The 11,777-nt window shown below is 34.4% G+C and overlaps 2 pseudogenes; one reads left to right on the forward strand and one right to left on the reverse strand.

Moving 5' to 3' along the window:
* Window positions 1-1,872: 1,872 nt before the first annotated feature.
* Window positions 1,873-2,545, reverse strand: LOC140511239 (U2 small nuclear ribonucleoprotein B'' pseudogene; annotated as a pseudogene).
* A 5,273-nt stretch (window positions 2,546-7,818) lies between these two features.
* Window positions 7,819-11,371, forward strand: LOC140512261 (charged multivesicular body protein 2a pseudogene; annotated as a pseudogene).
* The last annotated feature ends 406 nt before the right edge of the window (window positions 11,372-11,777 follow it).

Consider the following 11,777-nt stretch of genomic DNA (forward strand, 5'->3'; position numbering starts at 1 on the left):
CTTGCACTGATCAGTAGACTGGATTGGAGTCAAAATTAGCGTTAGACCATTTCAGACTAAATAAAGATTTCTTCATCCCTTGGAAACCACATCCCTTATAATGGGAGCGCTCCGTGATTTCCCTGTCATATTATTTTCCTAATATTTCCTATTACAACCAAGAAATCATTTTGGCTGATCTCTGATGGGGATTGTAGATATTTCATCAGGGTGAGGTAGTAGGTATATGTCTATAGTAAACAATGCAGAGGAAAATGTTCAAAAGTATTTCTAAATTTAAACTTTTAAAATCTCTCTCATGTTAGTACAAAAATAAATCTCTGTTTAGCAAAAGTAGTAGATATTTGAAAACAAATTGACTTTTGTTAAGCAACTAATTATCAATATTATTAAACAGAATTTCAATAAGCACCCTGTTTATCATATTTGCCTGTATTCTTTTTTTAAATTGGTTGGTATGTATGTATACATAGCACATGGCTCTACTAATTTATAGGGAAGTATAATATTCTTTGATAGTCACAGAGGTTTTATTAAAATGTAAGTTTGTATCATTTTTAAAAAAGGAAATAAAAACAGTCTTCCTTTGAAGTCTTATTTTTACATAAATGACTCTCTCGCATAACAGTAACAATATTTTGACCTATTGCATTGCTTTAATGGATCATAGGATTTCCAGTCATAAAAGTTATATATTGCTTGAATAGTGCATGAAAACACATGTCATTTTAGAAATATGTATAAACATAAAATTTCAGACATAAAAAAATGAGGCTTAGAGATCATCTAATCTAATCACTTAGTTTTATTACCGAGGATACTGAAGCATAAAGAAGCCATGTTATCTGGGGTATGGTAACACAAATAATTTGTGATTAAAGTGAAACAAAGTGAAGATTTCCTATTCCAGCACTTTCGTTCATTTGTTATGGAAGCTCCTTAAAAGTTACTCTCTTGTTTCTGCTTTATTATCACTTGAAACCTACGTGTGTAGTAAGTGTTTAATGAGTATTTGGTGAATTTCATTGAATTAAAATGAATTCTTGATTTTCAAAAGTCATCCACTCAAAGTAAATATAGCAGTAACCCCCCCTCCCCCCAAATGCGAATGAAGTTATTACTTTTGATTATTTAGGACAAGAGTGTCTGTTTTGGAGTATAGGATGGAACCAAGAAATCCCAAGAAGTAAGAAATTTCTATTACCATTCTAAATGTACACACTAGAAGGGAAAACAAGGGTTTTCATGAGCTCGGCAGGATCTTCTCAATCTGTGAATATTTAGTCTATCCAGACTAAACATATAGAGGACTGACTGATTTGTTCACTTGTCATCCAGCTGTTTTAACCCTACAAAGTCAGGCAAAATCTCCAACAAAAATAAGGTTTTTTTACAAATAAAATAACCAAAATTCTTTATACAAAGACTTTTGGTATAAATCTCTTTAATAAAATGTAACATAGTTTTGTGTGTTGAATGGGAAATTTTCCTTTGAGGATCATATGGTAAAGATCATATTGGTAAAGATAGTAACTAGGACTAGATCTGTGATTTAACTGGTTTAGTTGACTCTCAAGTGAGGAAACTACATTTACTAAAGCAATTCCAAATATGTTCTTCAACATGATATTGTATTTCATTTTATCTTTTTTAATTAAAGTGATTAATTGTACAAAATATCTCTTGCATGTTATAGTACCCTAAATCTGGGAACATTGGAGAATTTGAGTTTGAAAAGAAGTTCACACAAAATGTTTTACTATTTTCATATTGCCCTCAGAAAATTCTTCAAAATTTCTGAATTGTATCTTTTGAAAAGTGAAGAACAGAAACCATAAATAAAGCCAAGTCATTGAAAGAACATCCATAAAGTTATTTTTTGACATATGTGATCTTCATGGTATGCAATAGTGTGATCTTGAATCCTTTTAAGGCATCTCTAGCAGCACCATTCTGTCCATCATTTTCAAATGCCACAATAGCAATGTTGTGTCTGTGAGGCTCCAACTGTACTTCTTTAAAACCGGGAAACTAATTAAATAGCATAGATAAGATCTTTTCATTAATCTCCTCTGGCAAGTTATTTAGGAATAAAATATAATTCAATGGATAATCAGGCACCTGAGGATTTGGGGTTGCATTTTCTTGAATGTTAGCTGAATTTGGTGTGGTCTGATCAGCCCTTTTATTTGCAGCATAGGCAGTTATTGCCAAAGATTTAGCCCTTTTCTTCTCTTTTTTCTTTTCCTTATCAGCAAAAGTGCCACACATCTTAAGATTACATCAGAGTCTGTTTTTGCATACTGAATTCCCATTGGTTTACCATAAAACTGAAAGCCTTGTAACTGTCTCAAAGCATTTGTAGATAAACTGAGTTCTTTAAATAGAACAAAAGTTTGCCCTCTCATCTTATAGTCCTTAAAGCCACAATATTCACTACATACCCCAACTTAGAAAAGAGTGCACACAATGATCTCTTCAGTTCTTTTTTGATTTTTTCATGTATATTGTTTATATCAATTGCATGATTTGGCATGATATCCATGTTTTGGATTAAATTTCAGAGAAGCCTAGAAGGCTTCAGTTACCTCTCCCAATGTTCACTCCATACAAAAAGACCAGAAGAGCCAAAATGATGTTTTAGAGAATGTCTTAAAATTGTTCTGTTTAGGGTTGCCATAGCGATGTTTAGTGATGTCTTAGAGAATGTTCTGAAAAGTTGTGACTTGTCTAGGGTTACAAACCAGTATGTTTCAGAGGTGATACTTTAAATCACTTCTTACTGTCTTTAAGGCACTGTGTCATACCACTTTTGCATGCATTATCACGGTTATCTGCTGGAAATAATTGACTTTAGATTTATGGAACCCTGTGTTACATATTTCTATTTATATCAATTATAATAGTAGCTAGCATTTATATCAGGCTTTAAGGGTTGCAAAATATTTTTCATACATGATATTATTTGGTTCCCAAAACAACCATGTGCAGTAGTTGGCATTATTATCTTCACTTACAGATTAGAAAACTGACTTTGTAACAGATCAAAGGACTCGTTCAAAGTAGCACAAATATAAGAGCTGGAGATGAGATTTAAACTCAGATTGTCAATTTCAACTCCAGCACTCCAGCTACTGCCACCTCATACGTCCTGATATTTTGAATGAGTCGAAATGGGGATTTTAGAAATCATGAAACATAGTATTGATATCTATAGATTTTCTAAGACAGTTTCAAAATCTAAATCTGTGGCATTTTTCCAGAATATGCAAATTAAACCATCTCAGGCACTGAATTGTACTGCTCCTGATTTCTGAAACACTTATGAGAGGTTGCTGAACTTTGTTCCCCTTACAAAACTTGTCAGTATAATCAAAATGAATACACACTGAAATCACTTGATCTTAATTTCAAATATTTAATCAGGATAATGTGTGTCTTGGGAAGGAAAAAAACAAAACAAAACAGATGCAGCCTATCTATAGAATGGGTTTTGAACGCCTTGAAAAGGCAATTAGAGTGAATGCAGTACACAGAGCATACAAATAAGTGAACTTCCCTCAACCTCACTTTGGCAGTATTTTTAAAAACCAATATATTTCTTCTGAGACAAATTCTGTTCCCCATGTGTGGCTGCTGTACACTACTATTAACCAGTAATGAGATCTTTCGCACACTGATATCAAGCTTCTATCTTTCTACAAGCCTGCCAAAACATCCTCTTTTAATAATACCCTAAAACAGGTCTTTCCTGTCCTTTTTCTTATATAAATGTATTATTGTCCCTGTGTTTTATTAACATCACCAGTGCTGTCTCCTAGGTAAAAAGATTAATTACTTGGCTATGATTCATAGAAATGGAACTGCAACTAAATTACTGAGAAGACGTATCAGGAGATCAGCCATTGTTATGTCACAACTACAGCTCTTTGAAAGAAGAAACAAAGAAATATCCATTTATCTATATATTAAAATGCTGACACGTCAGGAATACTATCAATAGCTCTATGATAGATCGTGACTTAACTTTGATAAATATGTTTCACTTTTATCATCCAATCAGCTCTTTAGTAAATACATCTCTTTTTGTTCATTAATTACATGTGGGTTTCCTCTATTCTGGTGATTCCTCAATACATGAAGAGAGACAGTCATAGCCTCACATCTAATTAAAACGAATACTAGATTCTTAATTTTGATCTCTTGTCAGAGTTCAGATTTGCTTTTTAATATTTTTTAAACAGTGCTCTTTTAAAAACTCTGACATATCTGGGAGACTATTAAAAAAAAAACACACACACACAAAGAGACAGCCCAAATTAAGTCAGAATATAACTTACCAGAATAGAAAAGATGGCATAAAGGCTCACAGCTTACAAAGCAGTGCCTTATTCTGTTTGGGTTTATTATTATGTCCATTCCAACAAACAAACATTGAGCATTCCCTCAGTAGCATATGGTAACAAATAAGATAGAGATTTTGACCTCAAAGAGCTTAAAATGTTAGGGGTGATAAGATATAGTCAGACAGGTGTAATGAAAATTATAACATGACAAATCCACTGAAGAAGTAAAAAAAATCTTATGACAGTTCCTATTTAAGTTTATATTTGGCCACAATGACAACAGTAGCAGTAGCAACAGTAATAGCAGCCTTCTTTTATACCCTGTCATTAATATTTGCAAAATCCTTTGTATCCATTATTTCATTTAAGCCTTCTAGCAGACTCATAAATTAGTCACTATAGTTACGGTTACTCCTAATTTACAGATGAAACAACTGAAACCCAGAGGGGTTAAGTGACTTACCCCGTGTTGTTGCCTGTACACAGTTATTTGTGTATCATCTCCCCCATTGTACTGTGAGTTCGGCAAGAGCAGAGACTATTTTTTAACTTTGGCATACCCACAGTTTTGGCATAATGTCTGGTAAATAGTATGTATTTAATAAAGCATGTTGACAACTATGGGAATCTTTTTCTCCATAAAGAGGACATTCTTTGGGACAAGGAGGACATGATTTGCTTGTTGTCTTACTGTTGTCAAGAGACAGCATGTCCAGTAGTAGGAATCTCTAAAGGACATTTTTGCATAAAGAAATGCTACTCTCTGATGGTCTAATAGATAATTCCTAAGTAGTTGGATGAGACACATAAAGGCAAAAGAAATTCATTAGTGTGATGCACAAATAGAAGGTATTTGATCCAGAATTGTCCAGTCTTCAAGTACAGGACTTTGTCTGATAGATAACATTGCTTTGCCAGGAATATAGATTCTAATATAAATTTGTAAACTTTCTGTACTATATTAGTGATTCTTCACATCATTTTGCTTTTGGTTACATAAATGCCTTTTCCTCCTGCTAATGTTTAAAACATGATGTTATTTTCAAAGATCAAAGAGACTTTTTTTTTTTTTTTGGCTCAAGATGGGGGAAACAGTTTTAAAGTATTCCACAAGATAGTTAAAGAGACAGCGACATATTAGCAAAAGTGAGTTTGGGCATTTATTCATCCAACAAATATACTTTGATACTAGAGTGCCATATTTGATCATAAATTTAACCCTGGAAGATACCTTAGAGGCCATTAAATTCAACATCCTACTTTTACCCATAAGGAAACTGAAGTACCAAGATGTTAACGACTTGCCCAGGATTTTACAGACAATCATTGCAGGAGGATTTGAAGTGAGGTCTTCCTGATGCCATACAAAGTACTATGTCTACTTTGCTACACTGCAGTCAATATCATGTAAGGGATTCATATGAGTAAATCCTACTTACTATACTTATGGATCATGCATTCTACTATGGGGTTTTACAATATGTACATAGATTAATAAATTATTCCAAAGCATTTTAAACCCCAGAATTCTCCCCCCTCCCTCTAATTTAGTCTTTTAGAAGGTGACATTGCTCAGTGATGAAGTTTTTGTTACATAGTTCTTGAAATAATAAGTAGGATTTATCAAATGGTAGCATACCACCTCATTTGATTCTGTATATTCTGTACCTACATTATTATAATGACCAAGCAATCTATTTCTTATCCATTTCAAAATTATTTTGATTACTAATGCTTTGCAGTACAGATTGAGATCTGGTACTGGTAGGTCCTCATGTATTTTTTGTTTTTTTTTTGTTTTTTCATTGATTCCCTATTAATTCTCATGATAATCTTGATCTTTTGTTTCCTCAGACAAGTTTGGCTGACTTTGTCAAACTCTATAAAGTAGTTCTATGGAAGTTTCATTGAATAGGCAAATAAGTTTACATAACTTTTTAATTTTATTTTATCTGTTTGGTCTGAACATGAACAATTATCATTTTTCCAATTATTTAGGTCTTTACTTGTATGAAGAGTCATTTGTAATTGTCTTCATGTTTGTTCCTGTGACTCTTTTTGCAGGTGGACGTATAAGAATTTTATACAGTTTGCAGTATTTTAAAGGAAGTTCCTTCTTTTCTTCCTGCTGGATTTTGTTGGATATATATATGTGTGTGTATGTGTGTGTGTGTGTGTGTGTGTGTCTAGATAGATGTATATGTGTAGATATATGTATAGATAGATACATATGTATAGATAGATATGTATATGCAAACATATACATAAATACATGTGTATGTGTCATATGAAGAGAGAGAGAGAGAGAGAGAGAGGAAGAGAGAGAGAGAGAGAGAGAGAGAGAGAGAGAGAGAGAGAGGGAGGGAGGTAGAGAATATGCAGGCTGATAATTTGTGTGGATTTATTTTGTATTCTGCAGTTCTACTAACCTTCTTTTGAATTGTTTTTTAATTGATTCTCTAGGGTTCTCTAACTGTCATCATATTATCTTCATCTGTTAAATCAATTCTAATGAGGGTGAGGCTTAAGTACTACCTGTCACTCCCACCTCAGGTTTTCCCTCTGCTATAAAAACTTTTCTCTTCAAGTCTCTTTTATGTATGAAAAATTTCACCCATCTACCTCTTCTTTCTTTTCCAGGCACCCCCTTTCTCACTCCTTCATTTTTTGGATGATCACAAAATAACCGACTCCCAATGATACTCTGACTATACTGACTGCTTCTAACTACTCATATAATGCTAAAGTTTGTAGAAGTTGTATCATCTTTTCATTTAGGAATATAAGCAGTTTAACATTATTGAGTCTCATGTTTATTCTTTCATGTTTACTTTTTTATACTTCTCTTGAATTTTCTGTTTGAATTTTAAATTTTCTATTCATCTCTTATTGTGGCTTCATGATATTTGAATTGTTTTTTTCTGGATGCTTACAATATTTTCTTTTTGACCTGGGAGCTTTGGTACCTCTTCTTCTATTTGTTCACTTTTCTTTGTTAAGGAGCTCTTTTCTGCTGATTTTTTTTGTCTCATCATTATACCAGTTCTGTTTTTAAGGCATTGTTTTCATTATCTTTGTGACTCTTACTAAGCTTTAGTACATTTTTCATATTTTTCTTGCAACACTCTCATATCATTTCTCAATTTTTCTTCTAACACTCATCTTTTTGCTTTACTCTTCTGTAATTCTTGTTGAGCTTGGGTCCAATTATCATTTTTTGAAATTTTGCTTGTAGATCTTTTAGCACTGTTTAATTTGCCTGAGTTTATGTCTTGGTCTTCCCTGCCACTATGGCAACATTTAATGGTCAAATTATTATTATTTTTTGGCAGATTCTGGGAGAAAGCAGGTGGTGAGGAGACACAGGGCAGCAGTGGCAGTGCAGGGTGGGTGTCCCCAGAGTCCAGTGCAACCCAGGGGATTCCCAGAGGTGGGGTGTGTGCCTCCAGCTCAGGGCAGCTCCAGCTCCACCATGAATCTACTGTTTGGGCTACAGTAAATTCCCAAGGAGATGCTGTGGAAGAACCAGCAGGCCCTGAATGGGGCCATGTGCATGGGGCTGGACAGGGAACTTCAGAAGCTGGAGGCCCAGGAGAAACAAATCATTGCTGACATCAAGAAGATGACCAAGCAGGGCCAGATAGATGCTGTGAAAATCATGACCCATAATCTGGTGACATGCCGCTATGTCAGCAAATTTGTGAGGATGTGAGTCAACATCCAGGTCATGTCCCTGAAGATACAGATGCTTAAATCCAACCACTCCTTGGCTCAGGCCATGAAGGGTTTCACAAAGGTTATAGGGATCATGAACAGGCAGCTGAAGCTGCCCCAGATCCAGAAGATCATGTTGGAATTTGAGCACCAAACAGGGATCATGGACATGAAGGAAGAGATGATGAATGATGCCATCGATAAGGCCATGGGGGATGAGGAAGATGAGAAGGAGAGTGATGTTATGGTGTCCCAAGTGTTGGATGACCTCAGCCTGAGTTGACAGATGAACTCTCCAATCTCCCTTTCATAAGTGGCTCCTTCTTCATGACTGTTGGGGGCAAGAAGACTGAACCTTTGCTTCCTATGACCCACTCTGTCTCTTACTTCGTCATCAGCTCTTCTCTCATTCACAGAACCAAAAGGCACATTTTACTATGCTTTTCTAATTTACTAACAACATCGCCCCTTATGTCTAAATCATGTATCCATTCTGACCTTATCTATATATACAATGTGAGATGTGAGACGATAACTAGTTTTTGCCAATTTGGCTTCCAGATTTCCCACCAGTTTTTGTCAAATAGGGAATTCTTGTACCAAAAGTTTAATCTATGGGTTTATCAAACACTAGATTACCAGTGTCATTTACTATTCTGTATTATGTATCTCATCTATTCACTAATCCACCACTTTTAGACTTTGCCAGATTGTATTCATGATTACGGCATGTAATAAATTTTGAGATCTGGTATTGCTAGATCACTTTTCTTCACATTGTTTTTCTATTGATTCCCTTGATATTCTTTTTTTTTTTTTTGGTCAATCAGGGTTAAATAACTTGCCCACTTACAACTAGTAAATATCTGAGACCAGATTTGAACTTGGGTCATTCTGATTCCAGGGCTGGTGCTCCAACCATTGTGTCATGTAGCTGATCCATTTCCCTTAATATTCTTGATATTTTATTCTTTCAGATGATTTTTGTTGTTATTTTTCCTAGATCTCTATTTTTGGTTAGTTTGATTGGTATGGCAATGAAGAAATAATTTAACTTAGAGAGAGCTTTCATTTTTATTCTATTGTATCAGGCTACCCATGAACAATTAATATTTCTCCAATTGTTTTAATATATCTTTATTTGTGTAAAAAGTGTTTTCTAATTGTTTTATTATAATGCTCGAGTCTATGTGGATATTCACTAACCAATTTAGTGGTGAGTGAGGTTGAAGCCTTATCTGTCTCCCCCACCATCATTTTCTCCTCCATTTCAAAAGTTTCCTTTTTTTTTTGCATGCTTCTTTCATGTAAAATAAGTTTCCCTATTCTTTCTTTCCTTCTCTTTCTCTCAGGACATCTCTCTTCCCCACTTATTCATTTTTTAACATCATTCTGATATAAATGACTTTATTTTTTGCCCCCCCATCTATGTAGATTCCTGCTAATTATCATAATAATACTAAAATTATTAGAAATTACACGTATCATGAATTATCCTGGAGCATGACAAGAAAGAAAGCCATACCTGCAAGTACTTCCACACAGCCCTTGGCAAACAAGAATCCTCCAGTAGCTATGTGCTTCAATGTAGTACTGGAGAAATGTAGAAATATACTGCCATCCTCAGCATATGTGAGAAACTATCACTAGTACTCCAGATCGGTACCAAGTAACCTGTCAGACCCTATGGCCTCCACTAGTGCCAGCTATCCCCTACACCTATGGGCAAAACCTCAAAGAAAAATGGAATTAGGCTCAAGCTCCATTGCTGTAGAATGACTCCACTGAAAATATCATCTTGTTAAAAATTTATAGTATTGTATCATGGAAAATTAACAACAGTGTCTTGGTATCAATGATTTGGCTTCTCTTAAATGGCCCCAAAAGTTAGAGGACATATTAGTTACACTAACTAATTATTAGACCTAGATTAACTAGATCACGTGGCTTTTCACTGTTAATTTCACAAGATAGCTTTCTAAACCTTAAAGAATTATGTTTATAATCCACAGCAGCTGCTTATAAGAACTACCTTAATCTCTCAAGAATGTACATTACAGAAACTAAAACCATAATTTCCATAGTTACAGAATAAGGCATGATTATTGGTAACCTGAATTCAAGACATCTGTACAGATTTGGATCATGATTTCAACTGCAATTGATTTAAAAGGAGTCAGTTCCACCTAAAAAATTGATTTCCTATTGTAGTCCAAACACTTGACAATATTGTTTCTTAATACAGACCATTTAGGAAGCCTATGGTTATATGAATAGCATGCATTTTTAATTCAATACATTTCTGGTCTTATGGATATGAACTCTCCCTCCACTGCTGGGAGGATATGGATATACCATCCATATTTTCCTGTAAATCCTCTACAAGTACTACTTTATTGTACATTTCACATGGATGGATAAAGTATATATGCCTTTACAAATATACCTCCCCCCCAAAAAAAATGGTTTGGCACTCATTCTTTTGCACTATAGATAGTACAAAGACACCAATGGAACATAAAAGCTGTTACATGGTCTTGGTACCATATACTTCTCTGTCATACATTTCTTTTATATCTTTTCCATTATGTCTTCTGTGTATTTCTTTATTGGTAATAGTCTATAACCTATTAATTCCTATAAGACATTTCTCCATTACCCTTTGGAAGACTTATGACATCAGTTCTATGGAAATTGACATTTCATGGTTTATAACCATATAGTGTCCCAAGAATAATTTCTTTTGCACTGGACTTGTGATTTTCTCAGTGTAGGGAGTGCCTGGTGAAGAATTTCTTCTTCCAATATAGACTGGTTCATTCTTTGCAGCTAGTAAGTTACTTGGAGTACTGAGAGTTTATATGACTTCCCACACAGCCAGTATGTGGCAGAGGTGGACCTGCTTTCTGTCCCCTATACTAGAATACCTCTCTGCCATCAAACAATATTAGTGCTAAAAATATTGGCCATTGGTTCACACAGAAATTTCAGGGCAAGTGAAATTTTCCCAAATCAGTCTGAATAGCTCTCATCTTATAGCCCCACTTCTTTGTTTCCCTGAAATATTTTTTTCAAGATATAGCAACTGATAGACATCTCTATCAGCTCTTCAACTTAACTCATAGTGCTTAAGGTAGTATTTGTCTATTGGTTTTTTCTGTGTGGGTAGTTATACCAAATGCACTTGAATGATGATATTTTTCAGCTATAAACCTCTGCATATTTCAGGGACTGATGCCATCAACATAATGGTATTAGCAATGGTTAATCTGAAGAACCTCAGCATCTATAAAGAGTTACTTTCTACTTGAACTCTAAAATGACAAATATATCTGTAGGACACATATGCACCTTATGCAATGCTTCACTTTAATATACTTACATCTTAATATATTTATGTCTTCTTTTAAGAATTCTTAAAGAATTTTTTCATATGAATGACATATGTCATATGTATTTGCTGGAGAAGAGACTTTAATGATATGTCTTGCTATACTGAGATCAATGTTCCTTTATAGTCAACAAGCAATAAAAACAGTGCGGTTTAATATTTTCCATTCATTGTGATTACCATACCCTTAGTCACCATCTGTTTCATATGCACGTGTAAAAACAGTGCTCAGAAAAAGAATGAAAAAAGCCAGAGTCTTATGGACAACAGAGATATCTCCTGTCTTCCAACCTACCTATCCATTATCCTTCCATTCATCTGTCTAT

Source organism: Notamacropus eugenii, chromosome 6 (genome assembly GCF_028372415.1).
Source record: "Notamacropus eugenii isolate mMacEug1 chromosome 6, mMacEug1.pri_v2, whole genome shotgun sequence".
Taxonomy (NCBI): Eukaryota; Metazoa; Chordata; class Mammalia; order Diprotodontia; family Macropodidae; genus Notamacropus; species Notamacropus eugenii.